This window comes from Chroicocephalus ridibundus, chromosome 23, assembly GCF_963924245.1.
Source record: "Chroicocephalus ridibundus chromosome 23, bChrRid1.1, whole genome shotgun sequence".
Taxonomy (NCBI): domain Eukaryota; kingdom Metazoa; phylum Chordata; class Aves; order Charadriiformes; family Laridae; genus Chroicocephalus; species Chroicocephalus ridibundus.
In genome coordinates this window covers 3,027,827-3,053,303 of record NC_086306.1, presented here as the reverse complement: position 1 = coordinate 3,053,303, position 25,477 = coordinate 3,027,827, and the positions used below count along the sequence as shown (strand labels likewise).

At 41.2% G+C, this 25,477-nt stretch overlaps 1 protein-coding gene across 1 annotated transcript in view; it reads left to right on the top strand.

Moving 5' to 3' along the window:
* Positions 1-16,982: 16,982 nt before the first annotated feature.
* Positions 16,983-25,477, top strand: part of LRRTM4 (leucine rich repeat transmembrane neuronal 4) — a 571,952-nt gene continuing 563,457 nt past the window's right edge. The window contains exons 1-2 of the mRNA XM_063358751.1: positions 16,983-17,078; positions 19,404-19,479. The gene's annotated coding sequence lies outside the window, so the exon portion shown is untranslated. The remainder of the gene's footprint in view (positions 17,079-19,403; positions 19,480-25,477) is intronic.

The window sequence follows — 25,477 nt, the reverse complement described above, 5'->3', positions numbered from 1 at the left end:
TTTTAAGTTAATAGCATGACAGATATAACTTTCATCTCTGAGAAGTCGAGCTCTTTTCTCTTTCCCTTTCAAGTGGTATTTTTTTGAAAGGTACAATCAGTTGCTTTTGTTGCAGGCATCTCAACATGTTCTTTCTTGTGTGAGTTAAAATCAATGTCTGATATAATCTCTGCTGGAAGTCAGAAATGGAGCTGCTGGTTGCAGCTACTAAGGGAAATTTTGTGAAGATTCACTCTGGCAGCGTTCCTTTCCAGATGTCTGAACGTCTGAAGTTTTACCCCTAAAACGACCGTGGAAAATAAGTTTTAAGGGCCTGGAGTTGCTACTGGAAAGTCTTCATTTTGGTGCCTTATTTTGATGTCAGTCTCTGGCTTCCATCTCTGCGTGTTAAAAATACTACAGTGGTGACTACTGAGACTTCTGCAGACAAGAAGTTACAGGCCTTCCACATGGGAAGCTGCTCGGTTGTGTTTATTTGTGTTGGCGGGAGAACTTTTGCGGGTTTGGAAAGCCAAGATTCAGGAGATGATGATTGTGTTCACTTTAAAATAAATAAGTAAATAAGAATCTGGAAAGAAGATTCTTTCAAGTGGCGTGGATAGAGTACGTGAATAATTTAAGATGGTTCCCAGGAGGTCTTTCAGACGAGCAGACTCCCAAGCTGCTTATTAAAGAAGAAATAATTCTGTGCCGTCTGCTCGTGGGATGTGCACAGATAGATCAGGATTTTAATGGTCAGGTCCTCCAGCTACTGCTCTGCTAGACACTCTTCAACACATAAAGTTGCATCTCTCTTGGATTGTAAAAGGGATTTGGATTAAGCTCATGAGGAGAGCTTGGCAGGCTGTGGGTTATTCATACTGCAAGGTGTCTAACCAACAGCAAAATATCATGTCTAATGTTCCACAGCCTGTTCTGCTGCGGAATTAATGGAGGGGCAAAGGGTCATCGTGGTTGCCTGGGAGAAAAATGGAGCTTGCTTTCTTAAAGGCAGTGTGGGACCCTGTGGGAAGGGCCGTCTTCTAAGTGTTGTCACTCAAATCTTTGCTGAGCCTACTTTGAATGTAGCTCAATTTTATTAGCTGCCTTTACCAAAAAAAAACCCAAACAAACAAAACAACAAAAAGAAAAAAAAAAAAAGAAAAACCCAAAACACCTGTCCGGGTATTTTAAGGACACTTGTGAGAGAAAAATGAAAAATTGCAGCTGGTCAGATCCTTAATTTTTACCTACAGCCTTGGCCCTAGAAACTGCAATGGTAAAATTAGCTGGACCAGAAAGAGCAAACAAAATAAATGGATATTTTACAATATGTAAACAATTACTGAATGACATTTGGCTTTAGGTTAATTTCTCTGCCTACTCTGGAAAATTGCCATCTGTAAGCAAACATATTGACTGAATTATTTTCAATGATAAAGAAAAAAGGGCTAAAGTACTAGCATTTCAGATAATGACATCAGCATTATTATGGAGTTATGTTAACTTAAATGGCAGGTGGAGAAGTAAAATTAATTTGCTATGGTAAGCTGTACTGCCTAAATAAAGAATTCATTTTTTTGATATATTGATTCTGTGTGGATTGCTTGCCAAGAAGATGCTAACATCAGCTTATCTGAATTAATGCATGGTATTAGAGGAGGAAACCAACATCAATATTCCAGCACTTTGCAAACCACAACGTGCATTTAGTCATGATTCAGATTCATCGTTACGTACTTTCCATTCAGGAGAGCCCTTGCACCCCTCAGGCAATGGATATTAAACCTGGAATGTTTAAATATAAGCCCGTAGGACATTTAAAGACTATCTCTTTCTCTTGGTGCTAGGGTCTGGCTTGTGCAAAGTGGAAGCAGCTCTCTTCTCCAGCTCTTGGGGCCATGTTTTGTGGATTACGTTTGGCCATGGGTCTTTTTTTCCGGGTTGCAGAACTGAAAGAGACCACATTTGGAATCGGCTGAAACCAATCACGTCGTTTTTCCTTCCTGTATGAACTGAAGTACCTACAATGCTGTTACCATTCATGGCATATAGGAAGGATGGTTTTATGGCTGAGGTGGAGAAGTGGGGCTTGAAATACTTACTAACATCAGTATTTAACTGCATGACCCTGGAAAAAACAAATCAGAAACACCCTTTTTGATCTGTTTTGTATTTGTACAGCTCCTGGCACAATGCAGCCACAAACTGAAAAGGCGTATGTGTCCAAGTAACAATCCAGAATTCAATAGTGTTAAAATACGATGTAAGTCAAAATATTCCAATCATGCAAAATCCTTAATTTATAGAGGGTGAATAGTCCCATTTTACTACAGGAAGACTACTTAAAAGCCTAAAGTTAAGAACAGAATTTTTTAAGTCTAGACAGTAACAGAGTTAACTCATAAAGATAAAGATCTAAAGATGAAGATAAATATTTTATTATATTTTAGCTCTGTGCTGATGAGGATGGCTAAGCATTAACCATGATAAGCAGGGCTTTGTATTTAAGTGAAAACCCATGAGGAAGAATAGATTTACAGGTAGCTTCCGTAGTTATACTGTAACTATCATTTAGATATTGTCTATGACTTCTTGCTCCATTTCATTTTCAGTATGTAATTTTTAAAGAAAAGCAAAGCAAATTGCCATTTTTGGCTCATCAGCAACGAAGCACTGAATTTTTTAATGCAAGAAAAAAAAAAAGAAGCTGCTGGAGAGCAGCGCTGAGTTGCAGCCTGCTCACTGATGCTTGGTAAATTAGACAATGGTTTTCAGCTTCCCTTCATTGCTACAGCTGCTGGCTTCAGTCTGGTTTTGTGGTTTGATTAAAATAACATTTTATTTTTTTTTGTGACTTGTCAATTGTCCAGTGTTGGATAACATAAAGGAACTCAGCCTTTCTTCTAAGCAGAGTCAAGGTATCTACGTAGGAATAAATCACCGAAATACGTAGATAACTGATACAGGAGGAAAACACAATAAAATCTAGCACTTGGGAAAACTTGGCGTAGAAAATCAGTGGAGAAGAAAAACCTGTGGAGGTTTTGTACTGTGCCGAACCCATTTAGCTAACCTGACCTCTTTTGAACGTTTAAGTCTTGTCCCATTGAAAGGGAGGACAATTTGCCACGGTGCCGTCCTCACCAGACACAGTTTAGAAATGTCATGCCCTTTTGTCTTGTGGAATTATCTGAGAATTGTTTATAAAAGCTCTAAAGACAGACTGACAGTAAACTGAGGTAAACGATCACATGTTAATTGCTAGAAGAAACTAACGAGTATTTCATAGGAAATGCAAATAAAGATGCAAAAGTCTTCTCCAAAGACTGGGATATCTTTCTATTGTCTTCGTGGAAAGCAGCAGTCTTCTTTTGGGCAGGGTGTCAGGTTTAAATAGGCCGGAGAAATGAAAGCTGGGCAAAGAAAGAAATATTGTTCCCATTTTACGGCTGGGGAGTTTTAGCGCAGGCAGTTGAAAGAACTTACACAATCTCGTATAGGAGCAGTCAGAATCTGAATTCAGATTTAGTTCCAATAAGCAGCTTTTATCACAAGATTGTTTTTCTTCCTTTTATAACTTGTAGTTAGAGCATGTGCATAAATAACCAACAGCCCTTTAAAAATGGAATCCCTCCGCTGCTTCTATTCCATTTCTAATTCTAATCCTAGTTACATTGGCCAGTTTATTATCTCAAATATTTACTTTCCACTATAAATGGAAATCACTTCTTTCCCTTCTTCATGTTTCATGGTCATAATATCCTCTAGCGTTTCATTATCTCTTGGTACCTATGATAGATCAAAATCCTATGACGTTGGTCTTTTTGAAATAAATTAAATTGGCTATAATAGGAAACTTAAGTATCTGTAATGTTTTTTTTATAAGTAATGGATAAACTGGACTTTCCGTAGCTGAAATTGATTTCTAAATCATTTATCATGTTATGCAAATTGGTGCAAGAATGCACAGTGTAAGAGTTGGAAAATAACCATCCAGTGTCATTCTGAATAGATTGTATATTTATAGGGACATTGTTCATTAATTTTTGAGAACGGAGTCTGAACTGCTATTTATCAGACACATTCTTGGTTCGATGCTAGTTATACTGCCATTACTTAGGTCCTCTAAAACCTTGCTGGAAAAGGGGGAAACGTCAGGGAAATTTGGATCAAATTGATGCTTTAAGTGTCAACAGAGATAAAAAGCTCTTTTAAATTATTGCAATTGTCGCAGAGAAAATAGGTTTACCTATAGTATGAATACCCTTCTAAAATATTCCAAGCAAGCGGGAAGCTTCTGTTGGAGTTCTGTAGCTTCAATTACAGTTCCAACATCAGTTTTTGTTGCTCTCATATTTCACCAAAGCAGAAGTATTGATCAAAACACAGAAAGTATTGGTGATTCATCTTGAGTCACGGTTTCAGACATCTGTTTTGTGCTAAAGTTTTATAACAAACATTTTGACACCGAGCCGTTGAGTTGACTGATAAATATCTAACAGCTTCTCTGTATGCTAAATGTCATAAACTTGATGCACATTATAATTCACTGCTTACATGTTGCTTTGCTGCAAAAACAGCAGAGTGGAATGGGTCGTGGTTTGTTTGCTGCTCCTGAGAACGTGATGAAACGGGACCTCTGAAGTACAGGAAAATGATGGAGAATGGGTTTTTTGGTGAGAGACAGGAGTTGCTTGCTGCTTTGCAGGCAGGGTGGTTTGTATGCACTGATTGCTGTGAATTCTGGTTGAGGCTCGGAATTAAGGTGAAATATTGCGGTGGAAGTTTATATCTTAACTACAGACCTATGCGCTATTGCTTTCAACCCCGGTTCTCAGTTGCATTTATCAATGCATGTCTGGTACGTTTAAGGCGTGACATTACCAATGGAATTGACCTTCAGAGGACACTTTCTGCCTAAAAGCAGCAGAGATTTAATGGAGTTACTTTACTCTGTTGCAGCGGGCATGTTGGTGCAGAAGAGGAGTTCTGGGTGTGCGGTGCAGTGATAAATTTGAGCACTCCTGCAATCGCCCTGACTCGTGCTGGGGGCTGGCAGAGGACAACGGTCTTGCAAGGGCAGTCAAATTTATTATTTTTACCTTTTTTTCCTATTCTGTTTTTCCTGTTCATTCTCCTGTACTGACTTTCCTATTCCCTTTCCTCTCACAAAGAGTGCGTTGGCAGGATTTTCTATATACGTATGCGCTGCTGTGCGCTGGTGTTTCAGAAGATGGCTTGGCTCAGTGTGGTGAGGCTGGTGCCAGGTTGCTTTACTCTTCCTTGTCCGTTCTGAGCCTGTGACCGCTTCCCCCAGTGCCCTGACTTCAGGAGGGATGAACTTCGTCCTTATGCCAGAAAGTCGCCTTGTGCTTGAGGAGTGGACCTGTCAAACACTGTCCTGGCAACAGAGCTTTAGATGATCTTCTAGGTATTCAGATGGTCAACACTGCCCAAGGCAAGTGACAACCTTAATATCTGTGAGAGGAACAGGCTCAGATCCATCATTCAACACAGATCATCTGTCGCAGCAGCTGGCCGCTGTGGGAAATCCTTAAATCCATTATTGTGACGGGTTTATGCTCATCCTACGTGGATAAGAACCTTTCCTGTAGGTGCAGAAAAATCTGGGCAGCCTAAAGACCCAAAGGAAAACCACCAGAAGCGCTTGGCAAGCCAAAAACCCTGTGCTTTTAATGCTTTAAATTTATAGGCCTTCGGAGGAAGGGTGTCTTTTGGTGCGCTAATGTAGACACCTTTCAAAACAAAACTAAGTAGTACCAATAGAGAAGTAATCAGTTCACTGAAAGCAATCAATATCTAAAACTTTAATGCATGCAAAAAGTAACACAGAATATGTAGGATATGGAATGAGCAGCAAGTTTAAATGTGATTTTTTTTTTTCAAAAGCATTTCATTAACTTGATGTTATAGCGTTGTTTTATGCTGGGTTCATTAAGTTACATACAAATTAGCTTTTCGCTTCATATAGACAGTGTGCTTAATGAATATTCTAAAATAGTGTTTTATTAATGTGCCGCCTTAATTAGTGGATAAAAAAGGCTCCAAACACCTTTAAATTGTGTTATTTCCAAGGCAGCATGAGAGAAGCAGAAGGTAACAGTGAATTTCTAATTCCCTTCAGAAAATAAAAATCCAAAGTAATGGCTGCAGCTATTTGTGTCAGACATAAAAATTGATATAACATGTGGTAAACCTCCTATTGGGTATTATTACAAATGATTGATTTCTCTCTCCCCCTACAGTTTAGATGGTGCAGTGCTTACTGTACAAACAACTCATGAAAAGTCAACATGTTTTACAAGTAAATAATTTACAGCCACTCTGCGGAATACAGAATAATATTTTACATTAAGTGACATTAATTAGGGGAGAAATATTCAAACGGTGAAGAACTGGAAGATGACTGTTGCAAAGAATCTTTTTTTACTTGCAGTCTAAATGCAAATCAGAAGCTCAGAGAGTCACGAACACATTGCTCTTGAGGGAGAAATAATTCCCATTAAGTACCCAGCTCTGAAATTATTGCAGGATTTTGGGAATGCGAGCCAAATTCAAGTCAGTGACAGCCTCAACCATGGCTGTCATTGAAGGTTTTAGACGCATTTTAGTTCTGTTTTAATTAGAGGTGACATATATCTCATAGTCTTGGGTCTTAATCCCACAAACACGAAAGCGCGTGGTCATCCTCACCCTCAGCAGCAAACCCAGCGATCAGCAGGAACAGTTTCATAGACCTGGGTTTTTAAGGTCGGTACAGACTATGGTGGTTTAGTCTTCCTCATAAAATGTGTGCTAGAATCGCACTCAGCAATTCCTCAGTGGATCCTGATGATAACTTCTGAGTGTGTTTTTTCAGGAAGACTTAGTGATTGATTATTTACCGCTTCCCATCCACCGTTGAAAAGCTGTAGCATTATAGTTTTAGCAAAGACATCTTGTGTGTCCCCTATGGGTTTGTCTCATCGTCTAAATTTGTCTAATTTGCACCCCCCCACTTTGTACAATTCAAAAGTCATTTGATATTAAAAATCTCATTTGTGAATAGATAGATGTAGTTTGTTAATATTGAAAATTCGTAGAGGTTTGGGGTTTTTTTCAGTTTAAGCCTTGCTGTAGAACGAGGAATTTATTCTGCTAAGCAATGTCTGTGCACACGCAGTAAAATCCAAGACCAAATACGTGAGTCAAGTCCTTCACGTACATAAGGGTACAGCAAAGGGCCACCAAGAGGATGAGGGGACTGGAACATCTCTCTGATGAAAAAGGCTGAGGGATTTGGGGCTCTTCAGTCTGGAAAAAAGCCGACTGAGGGGGGATCTTATCAACGCTGATCAATACTGCAAGGGGGGTGTCAGGAGGACGGGGCCAGGCTCTTCTCAGTGGTGCCCAGGGACAGGACAAGGGGTAACGGGCACAAACTTGACCGTGGGAAGTTCCATCTCAAGATGAGGAGGAACTTCTGTGCTGTGAGGGTGGCAGAGCCCTGGCACAGGCTGCCCAGAGAGGTGGGGGAGTCTCCGTCTCTGGAGACATCCCAACCCCGCCTGGAGGCGTCCCTGTGCCACCTGCTCTGGGTGACCCTGCTCTGGCCGGGGGTTGGACGGGGTGATCTCCAGAGGTCCCTTCCAACCCCAGCCATTCTGAGATTCTGTGAATTCCGTTGAATATAGAGGGCTGCATAGGCTTGTGTTGTAGAGGCTTTGACCACGTGTTGTATGTATTCTGACCTACATAGAGTCTGAAATGAGCATGCCATTTGTCTGCTAGATGGAGTTAAAAATCAGATATTCAATGAAAGTCTTTCTCCTTTGATTTTAAATCAGCTTCATACAATTGCTCTACTTTACCAGTATGAATCTGACGAGACCTATTTACTGCAATTGGCTATTGCAACTGGCTATAAAAATAAAAGGAGGTGAGGAAGGGAAACAAAGCCTGTTGACCAGACTTTGTGCACCAAATGTTGATGCATCTCCATAAAAAAAATTCCAGCTGATATCCTGAGGAGAGCTGTTGTGTCTCTGCTCAGCTCTTCTGCTCTAGGAACCTTCGTTGGTTTAAGCCACTTCCTGCAACCTTAACTGGATGAAAGAGAGTGGGAGAAGGTATTTTACCTTCTGAGAGTGTGTGTATATATATATATGGCCTTTAGAGATCCCTTCCAGGCCAATACATTCTATGATTCTATGATATATTCTATGACCCTGTATAAAAAAAGCCTATGGCTCTGAGCAACCTGGTCTAGTGGGAGGTGTCCCTGCCCAGGGCAGGGGGGTTGGAACTGGGTGATCTTAAGGTCTCTTCCAACCCGAACCATTCTATGATTCTGTGGTATATGTAAAGGTTGAAACAACAAAGGGCAGTGACCATCAAAAATAGTTAGAAACTTAAAGGGAAAAATGAAGGTGTGATGGTGGGGAAGAGATCTGAACACTGGTTTGGGGAGGGGAGAAACAAGCCTTTTGAGACTCTTGGTTTCACAGTATGTGCCGTGAAAAATACCCAGCTGGTGTTTGAGTTGATGATAGAAAGCCCTGGACACCACATTTTAGATGCAAAGGGATTCTGTTTGGTTGCACTGGATAAATGCTTTCTAAGAAGTTAATAGCATGTGTACATAAGATCTACTGAACTTGCTGAATTTAGTTTTTACAAACTTCAAATTTCAATATCCAGAGTAGAATAAAAATGAATTTATGCTTTTCCTTTCTTTTTATGTGGAGATTTGTTCTATTCTGGAGTTAACTGTAAATCTAATCAAGCAGTATTATGCTCTAAATCATCGCTTACAAAAAAATTGGGGGAGAAAAAAAGAGCTTTTTCAAGATTTTTTTTTTCACCCCCACTTTCACCAACTTGTTAGTAATTAGAACAAATAAACACAATTACTTCCAATAAAACTAATGTGCCATTGATGTAGAACAGAAGACTTCTTTCTGTTGGAAATGGGAGGCATGTTGATGACACATAATTTTCTTACAAGCATTGTGACTTATCTGGATGATTTACTTTGGGATTTCCTAGCTCTCTCAACTTCACTCAAAAACAGATTTCGCACATTAGACATAAATTAAGCACTAATATCTTAAAAATAAACACGAACTAAGAAAAAACCTAATATGGCTGCTGCTAATTGCAGTTAAGTAGCCTCCTACATTTGCACTTAATAGTTGGGAACTGATGATGTTTGTACGTTGTGATATTTTAAACGGAATGTTCGTGCTCCCTGTAGAAGTAATTCATATTATGAATGATTGTATCAAATATCTGCTAAAACTGGCAGGATAATTAAGTAACTGTTGTGTTGCCTGACGTGCTACAGAAACCTCTCTGCTCTGCATTGGGCTGATGGATCTCCAACGTGCGGTAAGAGGCTGCTTATTGCTTGGGTAACTGGGGAAAGGGTCTCTGGGCAAGGGAGGGAAATGTTTTGGGATGATGGAAATGGTGGAAATTTGATTGAGGCCCCTTTCTGCCAGGTCTCCAGATTCTTCCGTGATGCCTGATTTATTGAGGTCAGTGGCAAGGTGCCGAATAAAACACAAAGATTGAAATCTCAACCTTTAACTTGGAAGTTTGAAACAAGTCTCTTGAAAATATCGTAGTTCTGAAAATTTGCTACGTACAAGGCAATTTGCCTTAAGTGCCTTAAAGTTTGCAGATGGTATGTGGTCTTTAATGAGCTGGTCCACCATTACATTCTTAAAAATATTTATACTATATATAGCGTACTTGTTACCCAATATAGCTACTTCTCTCTTTTGCAATGCTGGCATAAACTGAAGCCATACTTATTGATGCAATTTCAGCTCTGTGAAGAATTTGCTAGCTGCCTTTCTGCCTAAGAAAGTTGTATAAAAGCAGTAAGTTAATGTTAATTAGCGGTCAATGGGAAAAAAAAATTGAAATCACTGTTTAAATAATGGATAGAAAGAAAAGTTGAGGGGTCCTAAGCTTTGTACAGTTACGCAGATTAGTGAAAAGCCATTGCAGTATAATATCAGATCAGAATAAAAATGATGTATACCCTTTTCATGGCTATAAATAATTTCACAAGGTTTAAGGCAGTGAAGAATGTTATGAAAAAAACCTTCTGTAATCTCCTGAAGTGTGAAAATTAATCACTCACAAGCATTTGACAGCATGGGCTCCGTACTTATAGCTGGAATCTTTACCTAGCAGTAAAACTCTTATTAATTTTCAATTTTCAATTTATATTTTGCTAATGTTCATTTTTTTGGCGTTTTTTTTGTGGTGAGCTTATTTGAAATTTTCATTGACAACATCAAAATCGGACTGGTTATGTTGAATCTTTTAGAGGCTGTTAAGAACCCCTTATGGGCCTCTGATTTTCGGTCCAGCCCAAATAGGTTTGTGGTTTTATTTCTTCCTCTGTCTACACGCCCGTTGCTGCTGAGCTGGCTGCGCAGCATCTGCTGGCCTCTGCGCAGCATCGGGTTGAAGTGCCGTGGGAGAGGAGCACTTCACGCAGCACCCGGCATTGTGCAGAGTTAAAATAAGTCTTGCCAATTAACTGTAAAAACACTCTCGCTAATTATCTTCTAACTATCCATTCCACTTTATTATCCACTAACAACAACAAAAGAGAATTGTACAGAATCTTGCTTATAAAACAGTACTGTTTCACAGGAAATTAAACTACGTGGTTCTCAGTTTGCCTGTACATCTCAGCGCTGTTTATCTGACTTTTTTAAACATTTCTGTGCAGTCCTGGGCTTCTCCTCCCAGCACCTTCAGCACACTTGGCCTTGCAGAAACTGGTGCAATTTTAATTTTTCTCATCTTGAGTGCTCTCTGTTTCGCTTATCCTGCCAGCCTTCAGAGGCAGTTTGTTTTTCTCGAGGCATCACCTTGAATTTTCATCAGCCTTTGCCAGCTGTGGAGGAGGGATGTTGGCATTTACAGTACGGGCCCGGTAGAGCCCACTGCTCCTTTTTTCAAGGGAATGTGCGATCCGTTTGCCAGTTCATGACACATATTGCACTATACTACTGCCAGTGTCCATAGATGACAATCACTGCAGTCTACCTACTTCAGTAAAACTAATAATCATACTACAGCCTTTTTTTTTTACCCATTCCAATCTTTCAGGGCAAAAATTATGCTTAAAATATTGCTGATTTTGCTTGGATAGGTTGGATCAGTTCCTTTTTTTTGAGCTCTCCTTTTGGAGAGTTTTTAGTTGCACCCATTTGTGCCCGTTTGCTAGATTTTTTGATCCTCAAGTTTCATGAACTGCACGAACTCCAGAGGACAGTTATTTGTGTGTTCTCCGTCCTCTGGAGCTTGCCTGTAATAAAGGTGGAAAACGCTGCAAGTCTGATTTTGCACAGTGCTAAAAGAAGAATTGGTTTTATGATTTAGGCACTAAATTGGCATTTGATTTCTGAGAGGAAAGCCAGAGCCCTCCTCCAGGGTTTCTATGGGATATCAACAAGCCAACTAGACTAAGATTTTAAAATAACTTAAAAGCTGTGAAAATTGCAGTGAAATTCATCCCTCTCGGTTTCTTAAATGCAGTTATAATTGCATATACTTCTTAAATATAAATTCTTGAAAAAAATAAAAGTACCTAGCCTTAATTTTCTTGGTGTCTCAGACATTTTTCTGCCCACTGTTCTGAAATCATATACATGCAGCAATACCCTGGTTATATCTATGTGCGTGTTCATTGATCCACTGAGTAAGCGGAAATTACGAGTATTTTTTAAGTTTATAAGCATTTCTTCTGCTAGATATCAAAGCTGGCCTGTGAAGATGAAAAGCCATTGTAGCTCTGCTATGTCAAATATATATGAACTTATCTTTATATTTTCTAAAACTTTCTTGAATTAGCACTTTTGGGGTACTACCGTGTCTTATGGAAGAGAAAACTGTGGCTGAGGTAGAGGGACTTAAAGGCACAACATCAGCAATTAGGTGGTGGATATTTTTTATTTTTATTTTTTAATGAGAAGGTCTAATTGAACAGCTCTAGAGGTCACTGTGACCTTTTGAAAAGCATTGGTCATGTACCCACCTGAGTGCTGCTCAGAACTAGCTGCAGTACTGCTTGGAGTGACAAATGGCAGAGAAAAACAGGTTCTGTATATTCATAACACAATAACAATGTTTTAAATGCTTTTAATTGCAGACCACATATAGGGAGTTTAAGACTGTGTGTGGGTATGGGTGTCATCTATGCATTCTTCTAGAAGCAAACCATCCTACCCCAGAAAAGCAAAGTCTAAACGTTTCTTCCATTTATTTAGCACACACAGAATCAGGTCCTCTGGAGATCACCCCGTCCAACCCCCGGCCAGAGCAGGGTCACCCAGAGCAGGTGGCACAGGGACGCCTCCAGGCGGGGTTGGGATGTCTCCAGAGACGGAGACTCCCCCACCTCTCTGGGCAGCCTGTGCCAGGGCTCTGCCACCCTCACAGGGAAGAAGTTCCTCCTCGTCTTGAGATGGAACTTCCCACGGTCAAGTTTGTGCCCGTTACCCCTTGTCTTGTCCCCGGGCACCACTGAGAAGAGCCTGGCCCCGTCCTCCTGACACCCCCCCCTTGAAGCATTTATCAGCATTGATAAGGTCCACCCCTCAGTCGGCTTTTTTCCAGACTGAAGAGCCCCAAATCCCTCAGCCTTTCCCCATCAGAGAGATGTTCCAGTCCCCTCATCCTCTTGGTGGCCCTTTGCTGTCCCCTCTCCACTACGTAGTGTTGATCTACATATAGCCTTAGGCCAAACGTTAAACCTCACATGAGAATCTTTTTGGTATTTTCGATTTTTTTTTTATGTATGTTACGGTTCTTCCTCTTGCATCTTTGGAGATGGGTAAAAAGAGATGGATGCATTTCTATAAACATTGTTGTGGAACAGAAGTTCAGTCCCTATCATATGACACTGCATTCTGTACTTTTTAATTGGTGCTCCATAAAAGCAGATGGTGTAGAAGCCTTGAAAATTCGTTTTTAAATTTCACTTCTTCAGATCCATGTGGTTGATCTGAGGTCTCATGTGTTTTCCCAGAGCTCTGAAAGGAAAGACAAAGAAAACAGCCTGTTGAGGAGACCTGTCTCCATAGGAAACAAGCAATGAAAAGGTAACCTGTAGAAACGAAAAAGCCCACCCTTAATCTACTTAACATTCAATGTAGCTAGGAGAAAGTATGTTCTCATACCTATTTTATTAGCAGAATTAGGGAAATGACAGCAGTTACAAATCGGAATGCTCCCAGTGTTTTGCCTAGTTCTGATTTGCAAGAATGGAAGCCTAGAATAGCTTGATGTTTTTGACACTGTAATTAGGTTACGAAATTGGGCCTGGGATGCTAATGAGTCCGGGTTTCAAACCACAAGTCTTCCAGTAAGGAAACTGAGTAGCTGAGGAAAATAAGAAAAAAACCCAAAACTGCCCAAGCGTTGCTCAGCCTTATCTATCTAAATTGTAATGGTTTTGAGATCCTGAGTGTTATTTTTTTAACTAGCATTTTGGTTTCTGTTCCGAAAGGTAATAGGTAGACATGCTTCATGTCATGATGCACCTCTGTATACATGTTCTATCTTTTCCCAGCATAGATAGAAATAGGTTTAACATCTGTGAGAATTAGCCACTTATCAAATAAACGAGACAAAGGGGAATTTAGGTGTACTCCAAAGTCACAGTCAGACCTGATATATGGCAGAAAGGTTTCTATCTGTTTTTAACCCTGCTTTTTGGCTAGGGATGTGACAGTGGGGATTTTGTTTCAGGATCTGTGACCTTGAACAAGGGAGTTTGTTAAAGGAGTCCGAACTGTATCATTAGCAGAGTTTCCACACAAGTTTTCATGTTTATAAAAGACCTGTATGCATTTAACTGGCACTAGAGTGGGTGGAAGCTGCTCACGCAGGCCCAATTGTGTAAAAGCTCCCAGCACCGCACAAGTTTTGGACTCAGAAAGCTAGGTTGCTGGGTTTTGCAGAGTTAAAGCCTGATCTAAGCTTTAATATTTTAACAGTCCCCAAACTTTAAGGGAGGCTGGTTGCAGGTCTGAATTTCATAGCCATGCCAAGCCAAAACCCAGAGTCTGAGGCGCCTCAGTTTCACAAAATTGGATTCTCCTTTGAGCTCATACCTGTGAAATTCCAGTCCCAGGGACACAATGTGGCTTTTGCTACTAATGTGGGTGTGAGAATTATCCTATAATCACTCAGGGATGCAATCTAACCAGAGGTCTTCAACCCATGCGATGGTTTGAAAGGCCATTATAGAGAGGTTGGTGCTGGTCTCTTCTCACAGGTAATTAGTGATAGAACAAGAGGGAATGGCTTCAAGCTGCAGCAGGGTAGGTTTAGGCTGGACATTAGGAAAAAATTCTTCCCAGAAAGAGTGGTCAGACACCGGAACAGGCTGCCCAGGGAGGTGGTGGAGTCACCATCCCTGAATGTGTTTAAGACTCATTTAGATGTGGTGTTGAGAGATATGGTGTAAGGGAGAACTTTGTAGAGCGGGGTTGATGGTTGGACTCGATGATCCCAAGGGTCTTTTCCAACCTAAACGATTCTATGATGTATTTTGTTGTCTCTCTTCTGTCTTTGTCCTTCAAGCAAGTTTGTCGTCACCTCTTTAGGTCCTGTCTCTGCTATAAAAAGGACCATCTGTGTTATTGTTCCTCTTCAACACCCACTTCATACAGGTTACACAGAGACTCTCTTCCTACTCATCCTTTTTAAGTCTAAGATCCACTGGGAATGCGGTTTCTTGCTGAGATACGATGCATAATATATTAGTCAACAAGTGTGTGTGAAGCGCACCCTGTGGCATAGCCGTTATGGTACCCAAGGGAGCAGCCTTGCCACACAGCCACTCTAGAATTGATGGGTTGGAGCTATACCTATTATAATAAACTGATTATTCCTATTAAATTAGCTTGAACATCCCTGGGAAAATCCATAATGCTCCAACATTCAGCCTGTCTTCGGAAGCGCAAGAGGCATGGGGAATGTCAAAGGCAATTTATTAATCTGTAATATGTTTCTGAAGGTTGTGTCTTGGATTCTTTATGTCCACAGTGTCTGGCTGCACAAAGTAATATAATGACGCGGCTGCTGCACGCTGTCAGGGAGAAAGTCTTTAGTTATAGTACACCAAGGCGCGCGCAAGAGAGCGGCGAAAAGGCTTTGCTCTTTATGGAGCTGTTCGGGAGGCTCTGCCTAGTGTGAGGTGAAACATTCAATTCAACATCCAATGGCGGAGTTGGCTGGCAGCAGAAACTTTTGATTTATTCCAAAAGGATAAAGATATGAACATGCTGCTAAAGCTATGGGCAGCCTGGTTACTGTACAGGGAGAATAAGATATGGGTCAGTATTCGGGCCTTCAATAACATTTCAGATCTCCGTGTTATCACTGTCCATGCTACCGTGGGGAAACTATTTAGGCTTGGTTTACATGACAAAGTCTTTGCCTGAACACCTGGTAAAGTCTTAGTAAAATATGGAACACATCTGAGTGCTTCTGTATCCTTCCAGTGTCCTTTTTATATAGTATCTCCCATCCAGGAGACTTCTTCTACCTGTGAATACAGAGATAATATTATTGTAAAATATTAACTTTTAGGCCAAAAGCAGGTGCAGCTTATACCTTTAGATCTTTCCCTTTCCGTCCTATCAAAGCCTTAGCGTTTTGACAACAGCTTCTGAAAGGAATCAAAGCAGCATTTTTAGAGCGTGGAGAAAAATAGGAGAGAGAACGTCTGATTTTTCTCCTCTTCCTGCCAGCACGAAAATCTGTTCCTCAGCTTTTTATTTCCTTGCCCTCACTAATGACCTTTCTTTCACTGCTGGTTTCAAAATCTTGACAGCTCATTAGAATCAGGAGAGACTTTGCATGATCAGAGTGATAATTTTCACATCACTTTGTGGCTGAAAGTAAGTTTAGGAGCCTTATTTATTCAAATTACAAGCATGAAGGACCACATGGGAAATATGGAGGAGTGCCTTCTGTAAATGACAGCTTAGGGAGAAGTTTCAATTGCATGAGACAGCTGTATCCCAAAACTTAATCTAATTACTATAGTGTAGTGAAAAATGTCACCCTGAATAAAAACTGATACCATCATACGTGTTCGTGGGAAATTTTGACTTACATGTGGCTGTGTTCGGGATAACCTTTACGTTCTAAATCCAACTTGGGGCTGATGTAAGGCTTTTGGAATTAGAGGAATTTGAGCATGTGGAATCTTGTCCTTGCTCTGAGCAGATCAGCTCTGCCCGCAGCTGTACAAAGTTCAGAATAGCCCTTCCCTGGAACTTCCTCCTTAACATGCGTAAGAGCACCAGTGGTATATAAACCTTTTGTTTTGTTTCCTTTTTCAAAACCCATATTTCAAAACGTTTTCCAGTTGCGTTTCAGCAATGTGAAAAGCGAGGGGAAATTAGTCAGAGTGCTGGTGTGCCGCCCCCATATGCTTTTTTCTGTTTTGTTGCACATGAACAATTGTACGATGACTTGAAAAGTTGAGTTTCTGGAAGGCCTTCATTTTCAGCTGCTGGTGTATGCCAACGAATCTGAATATTAAATCAGATGGAAACCAGCAGCTTGAAAACATGCAATCTGCTCTGTGCTGAAATGCACATCTGTCTGATGTGTACTGCGGATCTTTGGCTCCCACTAAGGTTGTTTGAGATAACAAAAGAGCGTGTTTTGAAAGCGCTGAACGTTTTTTTTCCATTTTGGCTTTTTCTTATTTTCATGTGTAAAATGCTGAATTGACTGTGCGGGAGCCAACAGCTTCTTGATTTTCCACAAAACCAGATTTAACAGACGATAGAAATGCCGGTTCCCCTTACCCTGTTGAACCAACGTGCTCCCAACCTCGTGGTACTGACAGCACCTTTCCTCCTGGAACGTTGATGGAGAGAAATACAAATATCATTGACTTTCTGCATTTGCTGATTTCCCAGTGAATTCGGGAGAGTGAAGGACATGCTCAGCACCTCAAGGACTGATCTCGAAGAGAGCCATCAAGCAGGCACTGCGTACGTCGGTGGGCGAAGAACTTGGGAACTGATTTCTGCTAACAACAGGTAAAAGCTGCCAGGGTCTGTTGCTTCCCTGGGAGAATCCACATCCAGCTTCTTGGTGATAAACAGTTTAAGAATAACGTTTGCGTGCAGCAAGGAGGGAGCAGACCTGCATTTCGAACTGCTGGGGAGGCCTGTAGGCCAGCCTGGTATTTTTAGTCAAAGCATCCTTGAAAAATGGAATCGGTAGAGATGTGTGTGTGCTTAGACTGCATCCAGTGCTGATGATTTTGGGGGGTTTGCTGCTGTACAGCTCACATGGCTGTTGCAGGTACCTCTTGCATAACTAAATTTTCCACATGGAAGTGTACTGAGAAAAAGAAACTGCAGAAAGACCTTGTATTTTGATTTTATTTTTTTAAAATAATATCTGGATTTCTACAAAGATCGTAACAGCTAGTCCAAGGACCCCTGAGCGGACAGATTAATATCATGTAGGGAGGCTGGATGGCATTGCTGAATCAAGGCTTCCTGTGTTTATAATTTCTGCTGTATAATGGCAGGTTTATGCAAATTGCTAGCAAGTGGGGATGTGCTTTTGTTGACGTGAATCTATATCAATGACTGAGGGCTCAAGCAAAGCTGAGTCTTGAAAGTGGCAGTCTGGAGACCGGATTCTTTTTTCTTTTTACCTCTGTGAATTAACTTTATTAGAGGCAGACACTGCAAATATATACGTGAGAGGGAACATGGAAGCTATCTAATAATTTTCAGCCCAACCCATAAGATCTGAGGGGGTTTGCCCAGCTAAGTGTTTTGCTCTTGGACTTGACCCTCCCAGGCATTGAGCAAAGGAGAGGAGGACTCGAAGGAGCTCAAAGTTTCCAAAAATAAGACTTGCTTCTGCTCCTGCTCATGCCAACAGCAGAACTTGCCTTGTTTCGGAGGCCAGCTGTAGCAGAAGCCAAAAGCGAATGGGTGCACATCTGTGGCAGCGTCACGCTCTGCAGATTGCATCAACATCCAGAGCCGTGCCGCAAAAGATCGCTGTGGGGGAAGGAAGACGATGAGAACTGAGCTGCTGGCTCCAAGACCTGAGCTAAAAAGTCCCTTTGGCTGCGGACAGTTTATCTGCTCAAATGCCGTCCAGCCCTGATGCCAGCAGTGGTATTTCAGTATCTCAGTGCCCTGCGCCAGGTGCTGAGGGACAACACCGCTTCTGGTACCAGGACCACCTTCCAACTAGCCTGTTCCCATTCTTGCCTTCAAGTTGTGGTTTCATTCTCGTTTGCGGCTGGCAAATTGTTAGCATAGAATCACAGGGTTGGAAGGGACCTCTGGAGATCATCTCCTCCAACCCCCTGCCAGAGCAGGGTCACCCGGAGCAGGTGGCACAGGAACGCGTCCAGGCAGGTTTGGAATGTCTCCAGAGACGGAGACTCCACCATCCAGCCTGTGCTGGGCACCACTGAAAAGATCCTGGCCCCGTCCTCCTGACACCCCTCCTTGAAGTATTTATCAGCGTTGATAATGTCCCCCCTCAGCTGTCTTTTTTCCAGACTGAAGAGACCCAAATCCCTCAGCCTTTCCCCATCAGAGAGGTGTTCCAGTCCCCTCAGCATCAAGATTTTATCTGTGTTAGAGTTTGGCCAAAGCTTGAAAGTGGTTTTTTCTTTTCTTTTTTTTTAAACATATAGTAGAAAAATGTTGCCTTTCTTGGTGAAGAGCTGTGAGCTCTCACATCCAACGTGGATGATGCACCACATACTTCATATATAGTCAACTATCACCTTCTCAGGGTTAAATCCTGTCTCTGTTCTGGTCTCAGTGCAGCACTCCAAGTTCAGAAATTCTGATTGAAAGCAGTGAGATGTGGTCTGTTTAGAGTTGTGTACGGAATAGGTATTAAGCCTTATGTTTTTGTAAAATATACGTATGTGTAGGTGTGTACAAAGGCACATTTTGTACGTGTGTGTGTACTCACATGCACACTTCCTCTAGTTTTAAGTCACGCTTCTGGTAAGAAATGCAACAAATGATGTTGGTGATTCACTGGGTAACGTGGCTCTCCTCTTGTTGTTACAATACTCCTTCTGTATGGATGGATGTACAGAAAATAAAAAGTACATTTCTAATTTGCAAAAACTCAAAGGCTCGGCCATAAATTCTCTTGTTCCAGCAAACTAAACTACTCTATTACATGCACACAGCTGTAACTGCACTCTGGTGTGGTTGTGTCTCTGTTCCACAGCGACTATTTTGTAAGAATAGCTTTATTTGCCATTCCTAATGGCCAGCACGGATATTTACCAGATATAGGCATTTTAATTTCTGCTCTATTACTCGCAGCTTCCCTGCACACTAAAAATTCCTTTATTTATGTTGCAGAAAATGTGGTTGAGGACTTCTCCCATGGCTCTTCTGTAGATGTCAAGCCTCGGACTACACCAACGTTATATCAGAGGTATACGTTAAGCATTGCTTCATGTTTCCAAAGCCTGCATGAGTGTATTCTGATGATGAAGTTAAGCCATATGAAATGCTAAGTTTACTTGAGGGGAAGTACTGCTGGTTTGGCTAATGACCAGTGTGTGTAGCTCCTCTGCAAGCCGCTTGACTAGGTAATTGTCTACAGCTCTCCTGTTTCTGATAATATATGTACAACATAAGGTAGTTGATTTGGAGCGGTCTGTAGATTGGAGGAAAGGTCTGCATAACATACCTGGTGTTACCACCAGTGAGAACAGTGACAGTCTTTCTGTTGTCTCCAGTAAGCTTGGGAGCATGTCCCCTGTAAGAAATGCAGAAAATACTGGTGTTTCAACAGGTACCATGACTTTGATGTTGCAGAACTGCCAGAGCCATTCCAATCGCTGGATAATTAGGTGTCCCAAGGCACAGTCAGAAACCATTATGTAGGCTTTGATAACAGAAAGCCTCAGACATAACCATGTGGAGCTGGGACGTGTAGAGATGTGTGTGTGTGTGGCTAAACATTCAGGTGTGTTAGTGGGATCTTCAGGAGCACGTGATTGGGTGAGATGCCAAACTCCATAGAAATCAGTCCTGGATTAAATGTAGTCTTTGAACATCAGAGACATTCAGGTTCCTAATTCCTACTAGGCATAAAAGTGTCTTACTAGTTAGGGTCTCATGGAGAGTTACGCATGCGATCTTTGGGAATCTAGGTCTGTTCCTGTATTATTTTTTTTTTTCAGGAAGTCCACAATGTGCCCTTCTGCATCTTTCAGAGTTTAAATAATTTCTGAAACCTAAGTGAAACCTATCTCCAAGAACACCACCTCGTATGGCATTTATACTCCCACTTATAAAACCTTTGGGGTAAAATGTACTCCATACATGTAGTAGTCGTTGTATTTTGTTTGGGTTTTTTTTTTAAACTGAGTGTACCGTGAAGTTGTATAGGTATATCCATAGCAAATTTCCCAGAGCATAGCTGACAGTAATGATCTGTTTTGTAAGGGACCCTGAGTATGGTTTGGGAAGTTAATTCTTTCATTTAAAGATGAGCAACACTGTGGACTGTTGCTGTTTAAAGTGTCCGATGCGCCGAAGATCAGACCCTAATTATTAGTCTCTAAGCTCCACTGACTTCTGAGTTATCTGCTCCAGGCGTCGTTCGTTTGGTACATCTCTGACCTTGGTTCATTTGACTGATAACAAAACTTGGGGGAAAAAGAAAGAAAAAAAAAAAAAAAAGAAAAGCCCAGTGAATATAATTAATATCTGCTTATTAACAAAATTATTTATGGGAGAGCTGACTCGAATTCAGTTAATGGCTGGAATAAGAGAGAGAACCTTGCCTAATGGTTGAGGTGCAGCTACTCCAACCTGTTTCCAGGGCTCGCTGCCTGCCGTGGTTTTGGGGCTAAAATGCTGAGTTGATGCCGGCGGGTTCCAAGCCACGGAGCTGTGCTCATCTGCCTCCACTCTCCTGTCAACTCTCAACCTGAATTTACACCTGCAGGACAGGTTCATCCATAGCGTTGCTTGGTGCAGCTCCCCTTGCAGTGTTAATCATGCAATTCTCCCAGAGCATGAATCCGTGGTGACTCTGAAGATAAATTAGTTACCCTTGCACTTGCCTTTGGCCTTCCTCTGTCGGTTAAGGATTATCTTGTTCCCCCCTCTTCTCTTCGTGGATCAGAAAGTCAATTGACTTGCTCCCCATCAGACTTGAAATCTATAGGAGGAAAAAAAATAATCAAAATTTGGAAAGCTCGGACTGGAGTTTAACCAAATTTCTTTCTTGTAACTTTGCAGCTCAAGGCGAGTGTTTAGTTTCTCTGTAATGTTGAGAATCCTTTGTTCAGTCTGGACTATCAGCTGAAGCTGGTTTATTTCCCAGACTCTCACTTATTTTGTGTGGGTTTGGGTTGAAAGAAAGTTTTTATTGTTTCTGTTTTTGTTTTGTCTTGGATAAAGATACATTTATGTGAGTGAAAATACTAATGTGACTAATATACTAAATATATGACTAAAATATTAATATAACTGTAGGCCAACCTATACATATTGCTGTACAGGTCTTTCATTTCCATACAAGAACAAAAAAAACAGTAGGAAGGACGTTTGTACTGACTGTATCTTATCTTTATTAATGCAGCGTTGTTATTGTGCACAGATAACTCCCAAGCGGCTAGAGACAGCTTATGTGGTAGGACGAAAGCATCAGAGGGGTGGCTGGTAGGAGAAAAGATCTAGTTGTACCGGTTCTTCTGGCTCTTTTCTGGAGAGCTGGGTTGTAGACCCTTAAAACACAGGAAAACTTTTGCAAGATTGGGTCCAGTCCTCTGAAATGTTGACCTTTCCCAGATCCTCCCGGTTGCCTTTCGGGGTACGGAGCACAGCAAACCCCATGACACCTCAACAGAGGCATTAAAGTTATTCATTTAATTCTGGATCTGAAATTACAGAAGGGTTTAGCACAGCTTCCCAGCTTAGCGAGCTCTGCCTTGAAAACTCCTTGCCTAATGACCGTCTCCCCCTTGCAGCTGGTGGAATGGCATGAGACAAGCAGTGTCTGATTTGAGTTGGAAAGGTGTAAATTTTCTTGGCTTTGACGAAATGGTCTCTCTCACAGCTGTGTTGCTGTGCACTACAACTGCTGCACCTGCTGCAGCACAAGTCCCCAAGGTCCGTGAAGCATCGCCTGTTTCTCAACTGCATTGAAAATAACCCAAGCCCTTGGGTCCTTCAATCCAGAATGATTGGGAATGTTTTTGCAAGAACACAAGAGTCGCGCATCCTTGTAAGCAGGTTGTATTTCTGAAGGGATTAGAAAGGATTATGATGAGTTACTAAGATCTCTGCATCTTACCGGGCCTCTTGCTGGCGTAGGTTTTATTGGTTTAGAAAAGTCTTCATGAAAATAGCAGATTTTCCCAGAGACAGCAGGGAAATTAGTATTCCTTTTGCAAACATCAAACTAGCCTACTTTGTTACAATTTCATTGTAAAAAGTCTGCTTATGGCTCTCTAATGAACACTGGTTCTGTTCCCACAAAGTGACACTTGCTGAATAATGTGTTACAGCTCTCGGTGACTCCTTCCCAGAGACTTAGCATGAAATCTGCAGAGATAATTACCACAGTAGGAAACGAACACAAACAAATGCAGTTTACTCTTTGTTTTAGCAACTTTCTGAGATTGCAAGATTGCAATTGCTTCCCTCTCTGTTGCCAAGTACATTTTTCCTATTCTTTTTTTTTGTAGTATTGTTAAAACAATTTGATTTTGATTCATATGATCTATCCACCTACTTAAAGATGATGGCAACAGTCCCACTGAGTTAAACTGGAGCTACAGCTTCATCCACAAGGCAATTGTTGTATGGGTTGAATTGTAACCAATTCCTCAAATCACTAAAATTGGTTGTCCCAGACAAGCACTAGGATTAAATTCATCCCGTCTGATATTAGACGTTAATGTAGTCAGCCTTGCTTAACACACTCCTACATCAGGTCTGACTTGCCTGGGAATTGCCTCTCTCGTCATCTGCTGTTGAGTGAATTTATCATGTGCAGCTTCCTAATTCAGGTGACTTGAGTCCAGGAGCAAGTGTGAATGTAACATGAAAAACTCACCTGCTGCACTTTCAGTTCCTAAAAAAACCCCCCCAGAGATATATAGGATGATGCTAACATGGCTGGTGTGTTTCTAAAGCTGCAAAGACTTCTGTTCTCTAAGGTTTCTCTTTGGAGGAGTGGGTTCACCTTCTTGCTGTGCTTTTTTGGTCTTTTAGTTACGGTTATTTTTGGGTTCTCTGTCTTGGAGCGACTGTTTATCTCTTTCCTTTGCAAAAAGAAAAATATTCAAGGCCTTACTACATTGTGTTCTGGTTTTTATTATTTCTTCTAACAAGTTAATTGAATATGTTTAAAAACAACAACAACAAAAAAGAAACCAACAAGGCTTTAAATCTTTAGATTCAGTTTTCTATCCCTAAAACTTTCCATGTATTAGGATACTGGGGAAAAAAAGCTGGCAAGTAGGACATCACAGGAGGTTGTAGTCTCAATGTAAATAGGATTGGCTTATATTTCTTCTCCCTCTTATATACGATGTGATTTAAGCAACGTTGCAATTATTTCCCACTACATGATGTTTCTAGCTTTGCAATCAATGAAGTATAATGGATTGGCCACAGCAGTTTCAGGGGAAAAAAGACACACACAAAAAAAACCCTAGAAGAGGAAACCTTTGAATTTGATTCTGATATAAATAACGCTATAAAGATGGTGCAAAAATAAATGTTACTATTCCATTTAATACTATGGTATTAAACATGTTCTCTTTACTGCAGTTTGTAAGTCTTTTGTATAGTCTTTATTGAATGATCTCTTCCACCATCTTTTTATTTGTTTTGGATTACGTTTTCAGGTGCTAGTTGTTGATGATCACCCCATCATTAGAAAGCTAAACTCCTCTGCAGTTGCTGTTCTGGGATCAGGCAGCTTCTCTGCTGCTGCAAACTGCCACCGTAAAGACCAGCGTTTGGCCTGTGGTTACGGGGGCTTCACGAAGACCTGGCAGGTCTCTTTGCACTCTTACACAGAGTGAAATCGGAAGAGCGTCATTTTTGTTTATCTGCTTTCATAGGCAGGTCCCATATTTGCAATACTCGTACAGATATCAGTGGAAGTTCTCTAGGAATGTATTTGTAAGAAAACATTGAGGAATAGCTTTGAGTTGAATACGAAGGTGTTTTGCTGCAGTGAAATTGCAGAACGGACTTTGAGTCATTTCCCTGTGCAGTCTGTAACACGACCAGGAACCCAAATCCCATCTCCTGAACCCCAGTCCAGCGTTTTAGCCCAAAGGATTGGCCTTATCACTGTTTCCCGTTGGCCTTTGTCTTTTCGGTGGATTGAACCGAATTTTGGATCCATACTTTCTGCTCTAAACTTCGATTGTCACCTGGGCTTTGTGGGCCAGCTGGATCTCTGCTACAGCTAAGCTGCGGATAAGCTGCTTAGCCCTCAGCAGTAATTGAATCAAAGCCAAATTCCCAGGCCCAAAAGGTTCATCCCTATTTAAACAAAGAGAAAAGGCAACGCGTGTGGATCTGCTACTGAGGAGGAGGAAATTACTCCTTTGAAACTGAATCCAACGGGGAGGTTGTATGTCTTTACAATTCGTGAGTTTTCCAATAAACGTGTTTTCGGCGTGTTAGTTGGCTCATAAAAGTGCTTTACACGAGTTGGTCTGAAAGACTTTAGGAGAATAAATCCCTTGTCATCAACTCAGCAGGGCAAGTTTTTTGCCTTCAGTGGCCACTTTTAGGTCATCCTAATTTTCCAGCAGAATTCAATTTATCTATTAAGTAGATAACAATCTGGATTGAGCTCAGCACCCATCCCCATGGAAAATATTGACCTCAGTGCCTTGGTGTAGAGGTGAAAGCTATGCACAGAGCACAAGCAAGGAAACAGGAATAATTAAGGTATTTCATGTCCCAGCAAACATAGACTATCTAGTCCCTCCATTCCTTGCTGCATCTCTGAGATGTGTGGAACAGATAAATGTGCAGAAATTCTAAGAGAACTGTAGGCAGCTAAAATAGAAAGGCTCTACAAATTTTTATTGACTTTACTACAACGTTAAAAAAACCCCACACCAAAAAACCAAGATTGCTAAACACTGACTTATCTTATTTGAAAGTTTAACCTATGAAATACTACTTCTATTCCTTTATTTGCAATCACTGCTTGCTAAAAATGTTTGGTTTTTTTTTTTTCCTGAACTGTTAATGAGAAATGCAGCTTGTTTTCCTGGATTCTGGCAGTGAACTAATTTGGTTTGCAGCTCCTGGAGCAGAGCTGACGCTGTCCGACCAGGGACGCCAGCAGCCGGGGTGCGCTCGAACGTGCCTACAGCTCTACGCACAATCCTGCACCACGTGGTCCAGGGGATGCTATGGGTTGTCCTCGGTTATATTCA